Source organism: Cricetulus griseus (genome assembly GCF_003668045.3).
Source record: "Cricetulus griseus strain 17A/GY chromosome 1 unlocalized genomic scaffold, alternate assembly CriGri-PICRH-1.0 chr1_0, whole genome shotgun sequence".
Lineage (NCBI taxonomy): Eukaryota > Metazoa > Chordata > Mammalia > Rodentia > Cricetidae > Cricetulus > Cricetulus griseus.
Genome location: NW_023276806.1, coordinates 215,062,406 through 215,069,457, shown reverse-complemented (window position 1 = coordinate 215,069,457; position 7,052 = coordinate 215,062,406). Strand labels below are relative to the sequence as shown.

General features: G+C 35.0%; 1 pseudogene; it reads right to left on the bottom strand.

Moving 5' to 3' along the window:
• Window positions 1-5,552: 5,552 nt before the first annotated feature.
• LOC100759447 lies at window positions 5,553-6,551 on the bottom strand (annotated as a pseudogene).
• Between the last annotated feature and the right edge of the window lie 501 nt (window positions 6,552-7,052).

The following is a 7,052-nucleotide window of genomic DNA, read 5'->3' as shown; positions in this document are numbered from 1 at the left end:
ACACTTTGTCTGTACCCATTTAATAACAGCATTTCTTTTCTTTGCAGCATTTTACTCTTACCTAGAAATACTGAATCTTTTATGTGTTTGTTTGAGATTGCGTGTTGATAGCATAAGATAGCCTTAAACTCTACGTAGTCAAAGATGATTGTGAACTCCAAATTCTCCTGCCTTCACACCCCAAGTTTTGGAATGCCAGGTATGAGTTTTTAGACACAACATTGTTACTCCCTTTTTGAATGTCACCCCTGCCAAGGTTTGAATGCACAATGTTTTACAAAAATACCAATCAGGAGAAGGCTCATATCTGGGCTTGAATGTAAACTTGAGCTCCTGATCTTAACCACTGAGCCACCTCCATAGACCCAATGCTTTTGTTTTGTTTGTCTGTTTTGTTTTTCTTAATTTTAATTCATGTTATTTTCCTGAAAACATGTCATAGTATACAGTCAGTATAAAAAATAACAAATTCTTTAATAAAAATAAGTTTTTGAGCACCCACTGTGCAAAAGGTTGTATTGCTAGAAACATCAAATTGACATAGAACCAAAGTCTTTCATCTCTTTGACCTTCCTCTTTTATTATGAAACAATAGGAAATCAGAAACTAAAATGGAACCAAAATTTCCTAATGATGAACATGCTAGCTCCCTTTTCCTATGTTTTGCAACATCACAGAAAAGAACTAGGTTGTAAGGAAGTCAAGGTATATATTTTGTGAGTAAATTAAATATGTGACATTATGTAAGGATTAACAAAAATGATAAACATGTAGAAGTAGGAAATAAAATACAATTTATCATTTATATTATTTCTGGCTCGTTTCTTCTTACAAACATAAGTGAGGGAAATTTTCTGTTTATACACTTCACTGTAGAGTAGTCTCCAGAGAATCACACCTCATCCTTGTGACAAAACTGTCTTTTTACTTTGACTGATTGATTGATTTTATAAGTTTTTATTGGCAGAGATTTAGTATGCATTTTCAAGGTACATTATGGTGTTTTGATTCCCACATATTGCATAATGTTTAATTCAGTGTTATTAACATATCTGTCACATGTACCATTTCTTATTGCTAGTGGATTCAGAATATTTAACATTTTGACATAGTTAATACATTGTAATTAATTGCATTCCCCTGTTGTGCCATAAAACACAGAAATTTGTTCTTCTGCTCTAGCTATCAAATTTTAACAGTTGGCCCTCTTTTCTCCTTCTCTGCTCTCCCTCATCCCCAATCTCTTTTAATCACTTGTCTATTATTTATTTCTACTAAGTCATGCATATAAATGATATATATATATATATATATATATATATATAATATATATGAATGAATGAACTGATCATGTTTGCATTAACAATATATGCTCTATACCTGCCTACCTTGTCCCATGACAGGAGTCCAAGTATTTCTTTAATTAAACAGTATTCTATATATCTCTTTTATCCATCTATCAATGAATCTCCTGATATTTCCACTCAAATATTTACACATGAGTATATACATATACCTCTCCTAGGACTCATGGACTCATTTCAAAAGCAGCATACACTTCCATACATGGAAATGGCAAGCAATCTATAATTTATAAATATCCATAGTTTCTAATTGCAATGCTGGAAATCTTTGGGTTATTCATGATCTACTTTGTTTTTAGTCACTAATAGCTCATAGAAATAATTCTGTGGGACTGTTTATCTATGTGCACTGTAGGTGACTTCTCTCAAATTTATATGACTCACATGTTTTTCATCCCATAACTTTCAGGTCCTGGAAGTCTGGTTCCCAGTGTAATGGCAGTGATAAGTGTTGGGACGTTACAGGGACAGAAGGGTCACAGAAGATCCATTGTCATTAAAGGATTAATATAGTATGAATTGAACTCATCCTTTTCTCTCTCTTGATCAGAGTTTTTTCTTCATGCGTACTTCCCTCCTGTTTCTTTGCTATATGTGTGCCAGCACATGGCCCTCACCAGAAACCAAGCAGATGGAGTAGCGTTCCCTTGAATCATTACTATTGTGAAATACATAATTTTTCTCCTCTTTATTAATTGTCCAGCCTCCAGTATTTCATAATAGTCATTTGAAACTAATATTAGGTGGTGAAAAATGCAGGAGTGTAAGAAAAATCATGTACATGTAACAAATGAGCAAATATTCATGCTGACTATGTGATTTCAGTTTCCTGTGTATCAGAGTAGCCATAACCACTTTGGCATTCCAAAAGATATTAAGGTGGGATAATTTGAGTACTGGATGTAAAAACTGGTAATCCCCTTAATTCCATTTGGCCATTAGTACAGGAGGAATGAGACATGACTAGTCACTGGGTTCGTTCTTTGTATTGACCCCCTTACAAAAAGCAATTTGTTGTTGTTGTTGTTTAAATTTGATCTGGAGGGAGGGGTTTATAAATACTATTTTTCTATTTCCCTTGTGTTTAAAATTATATAAAACCATTGTATTATAATGTCATTCAATGTGTAAATGATACTCTTAGTTATAGAATAGTCTTTAAAAATAGAAGATTAATATAACATTTGAGATTGCTATGGTTATGATTTATGGAATCCTTATTTCCATGCTTAATTCCATAATATGAATTGGAAAGGGCAGAGTATGAATAGTTATGACTGCTTCCTTGTATGTTTGTGGAGAGAGAGAAAGAGAGAGAGAGAGAGAGAGAGAGAGAGAGAGAGAGAGAGAGAGACAGAGACAGAGACAGAGAGACAGAGAGAGACAGAGAGAGAGACAAAGAGAGAGAGAGCACAAAACTCTTCAGATGCAAATCTTCTTCGTATACAGTGAGTTTCTGAAACATTTGCTTTGAAACAATCCTTCTCAAGCTTCTGGTTACACTGATCCTCAGTCACTTCAACAGAACAGAGTTGAAAAAATAAGATCAAGCAACCTAAGGACAAAAATAAGCTGAACAGGCACAAAGGCACCAGTGATTGCAAATTTAAGACAGAGGGAAAAAAAACTCCCTAACTTAAAAGCATCCCAAATGGTTAAGAATGCAACTGAGATAATGATATGCTGTTTCCCATAAAATCTAATGGCTCTAACATGAGAAGCTAACTATAACAAATGGTCTTATTAAAATATGAAAGGCACTGAGGGAACAAGTGGGAGCAATCCAACCTCAGCAGCACCACTTAGCGGGCAGCACTTGGAGGGAAGACCAGGAAAGGTCCAGGTCTTCCTAACTTGTACACAAGCTAATCATCTGCAGGTTCCTAAAACTTTCCTTTAACAAAACAGAGCACAGACACAGAAATAAAATCACATACCAACATAGTCCTATAAGGAGGTACTGAAAGCTAATTGAAAATATTAATTCTCATCTAATGTGAGAGACTATTTAAATGTACAGCTTCTAGGAACACAGAACATACATTTGAAAGACAGACAATGGCCAAGACTTTGCATTTTGCCTTGAACCAGGTTTTGGCTATTTGAAAGCAATTAAAGGAAAACATAATATTTATGCTTTCTGTAATTAATTCAGGTGTATACACACATACATGTAAATGTGCTTATTATGATAAAATAAATTTCGTAGGCTAGGATCGTCAATTTTAACAAATCCAATTCTAAGCCACCTAATAAAATCTGAATTTCAAATAAACAATAATTGTTTTCATATGATTTTTAGCTTATAAAATCTTAAACAATACTTATCATTTACTGTTTCTGTTTGAAAATGAGATTCCTCTGGAAATACATCTTTTATCTGATAAAACAGCTGAGGCCCATGCCAATAATGATACATTATACACATCGTTTTCTTAGTGAGAGAATTTTAAAAATTGATCCTTTCTATTTTTTTCCTATGGTTTTTTTCTTTGGGGGAATCAAACACTTAGACTAGATGGTAATTGACAGAGGCAAAGCTACAGTTAAGCAATGGTGTATTTTGTTCCCTTATCAGGGAGCATCAGTGCGAGCTACTTTAAGGGAATACATGTGCTGAGTTCCAGAGAAATGGATGAGTGTAGACTTCATCGTATGCTTATGAGACCTCTTTACCTTCTCATTTGCCCATAGCTTCCATCGTAAGACACTGAGCCATTGATATCAGAGTGCAGAGGGGTATTGGTTATCTGGTGGAGCAAATGAAAATGGGAATCACCTCCTATTTACCTCCTAGCATCAAGAATGCCTATCAAATGGTGATTGGAGTGAGATGCCCAAGTTTGCTTCTGTGGATACCAGGTTGTGAAATGATTTTAGATTATAAAAATAAACAAGGCTTGGTGAGGTTCACATCTGTAATCACTGCACTTGTGGAATATAGAAAAGTCCATCAGGGGTTCAAGGAAATCTTGGGCTTCAGAAAGAATAGAGATAAGCCTGAGCTACAAAGACCCTATCTGCCAAAGGCCCCTCCTCCCAAATGTAGAAGTAAAGAAATGATAGGTCATATACCTAGGAGAAATCCAAATATTATTATTCTGCTAAAGGAACATATAAAAAATTGATGCCAAGTGACATTTCACTATAGCTGCAATCAGTGTCTCAATAAGCCAGGATCAAAAATGGTTTCTCTAACAATAGATGGGAGCTAATACATAGATCCAAACCTAGACAATTGGAAGAGAATAAGAGTCCATGTAAGACTCAGTATTAAGTGGGACATCTTCATCAAAACTCTCCCCTCGGATCTCAAGGAGCTCAAGAAGCTATGCAGAAGAGGCATGATTTTGAATATTTTGTTGATGCCTTCCATAACAATTCTTGAGAAAGAATAACTCCAGCCCACCTCAATATCTGCAGGAGAAAAGTTTATGAGTGTTGGTGATAAATCCAGTTAATTCGGATGGCAAATGGAACTCTGTTAGTTGCCTGGAACAGTAAGAACAGTGAGGTTTAGTTCAATAACATTCAGTGATTTCAATATGACATCAATCGTTGGTTTCAACCTAGTGTCAATTGTTTCTTCTTAACTGAATAAAGCTTGGCTTAAGAGAAATCACTTAGAGTGCTGCTTCTAATGTCCTTTTCTTTAAATATGCAATAATTTACTATGGTAAAGTCAGTAACTGGGCCATGATTCTCTAACTTAAAGAATAAAAGTAATCAAATGCCAACTTAAAATGTTTGGTAAATGTAACTAGTTTAAAAGAAAACATCTATGTTATGAAGGGTAAGATAATTCTGTTTCCCCATGAGCTGTAATGTATAACTAATTTTTGATATCAATTTAAAATAATTGGGGGATATCTATATATAATATAAGCTTCTAGCATGACTAAAACTTTTAATAATAGCTTTACCCAAAACAACAATTTAAGAAGGGTTGGTTATGAATTTTCAAAATGTGAAAGTTTGCTGCATCAACATTACAATTTTTTAAATGACATTTATTTTTGAAACTGTAAAAAAAAATAGTGTTAAAATTTACTTCTAAATGTACTGATCAAGAAAACATGAGGAACCAAACAAGAGATTACAGTTCAGTTTTATAGATTTCTCTTTGCTTTTTTTTTTTTAACCACCCCCCCTCCCCCTCACACACAATAATTTCACAATACAACACTTTTAGGTAGCTTCTTTGGTTTCAACTTCTTTGGGCAACAACGAGTTAGTCTTCAGCAGCAAACCTTCACTGGTTGAACTACAAAGGAAGGCATGAACCACAAACGGGCCCAGATTTTGCGGTCTGTGCCTACAGACTTCATTTATAACTGCTTCAAGATTGGCAGTTACTTGGTCATTTGGCATATCCAATGTTGCTATTTTGGTGCTGAGAAAGTTCTACCTTTCTTTATCTACCACAATTTCATGTCCAGTTTTAAATAATTCAAGCATTTTAGGGATGTCACGACCAATGGAATTTCTAGCAGTCTTTGGAAATATTTTTTTTCAATTTTTTCCTTAATGGGTTAAGCTCAGTCATTATTTCCAGAACAGCTACATAAAAGTCCACAACAACCTCATCATCCAAGATCTTCTTAACCAGGTCAGCTCCTCTTGCAAACGCAGCTCCATTCTCTTCTGCTATTTTAATCTCAGATGCAGTCCCTGTAAATACAGCAACTTTGTTGACTTCTGAAGCAAAAGGGTATGCTAAACTAATAACACTGGCAAATGGCTCCACTTTTTTCTTTTTCCCCATGCCATATCTAATGTCAAATCAAGATAAACGCCTTGCTTTGGATTAGTAAAGTCCAGAACCTGAACTTTCTTTAGTAAGTGAATAGCCTTCTCCACCTCGTAAATCCGTCTTGGGTATAAACGTTTTAAACAGACATCATCTTCAGGTTCGCTTTCCATGTAGGTATATGACTTTATTTTTTCTGTATCAGCTGGCTTTCATCTGACATCTTTTCTTTGTCTTTTCCTTCTTTCTTAAATTTTCTCCGGCTTTTTAGCAGCAACAGCAAAATGTCTGTGGGTCCAGAGCACATTGACAGAGCAGGGGCAAGGAGGGGCCTGGGAAGCTGCCTTGGAAAGACAGTGCCTTTGGTGCTGTGTCAAGACTCTGCCGAGGTAGCGTATGGCGGCCGCCGTGTTGACGATTCCGGATTGTGTCGTCCAACATTACAATTTTTCAATGATACTTTTAGTAAAATGCCAGTCACATTTTTTAACTTTATGTAATTTTTCTCCATTTCGAACAACTTGGTATTTATTTCTCTTCCTAACCTTCCCTCATAATAGGGAAGCACAAAAAGCCAATGAGATCCTCGCTTACAATATGTCATTGAGAGCACATTGTTTCATCTCAGCAATAATTCCCTATGCTGTGATTATGTAAAATAATGTACATGCAAAGGCAAAGGTCTGGTGAAATAGAACAGACTTGGTTTTAGGAAAAAAATTGACTTTCACTTTAAATTGATTATTTTGGGAACTGTTCCTAGAAATATTCCTAGTGATTGCTCTATACTTAAGCTTACCTTGAACCTGTATGAATATTTTGAGTCTTTTAAACTATTTGAGTAATTTTATCATGGTAATGTCCAAAACTGTTAAGGACATTCAGTCAATTCAGTTAACAATAATAATAATTTTCATATGATATCCAAGACTAATTAA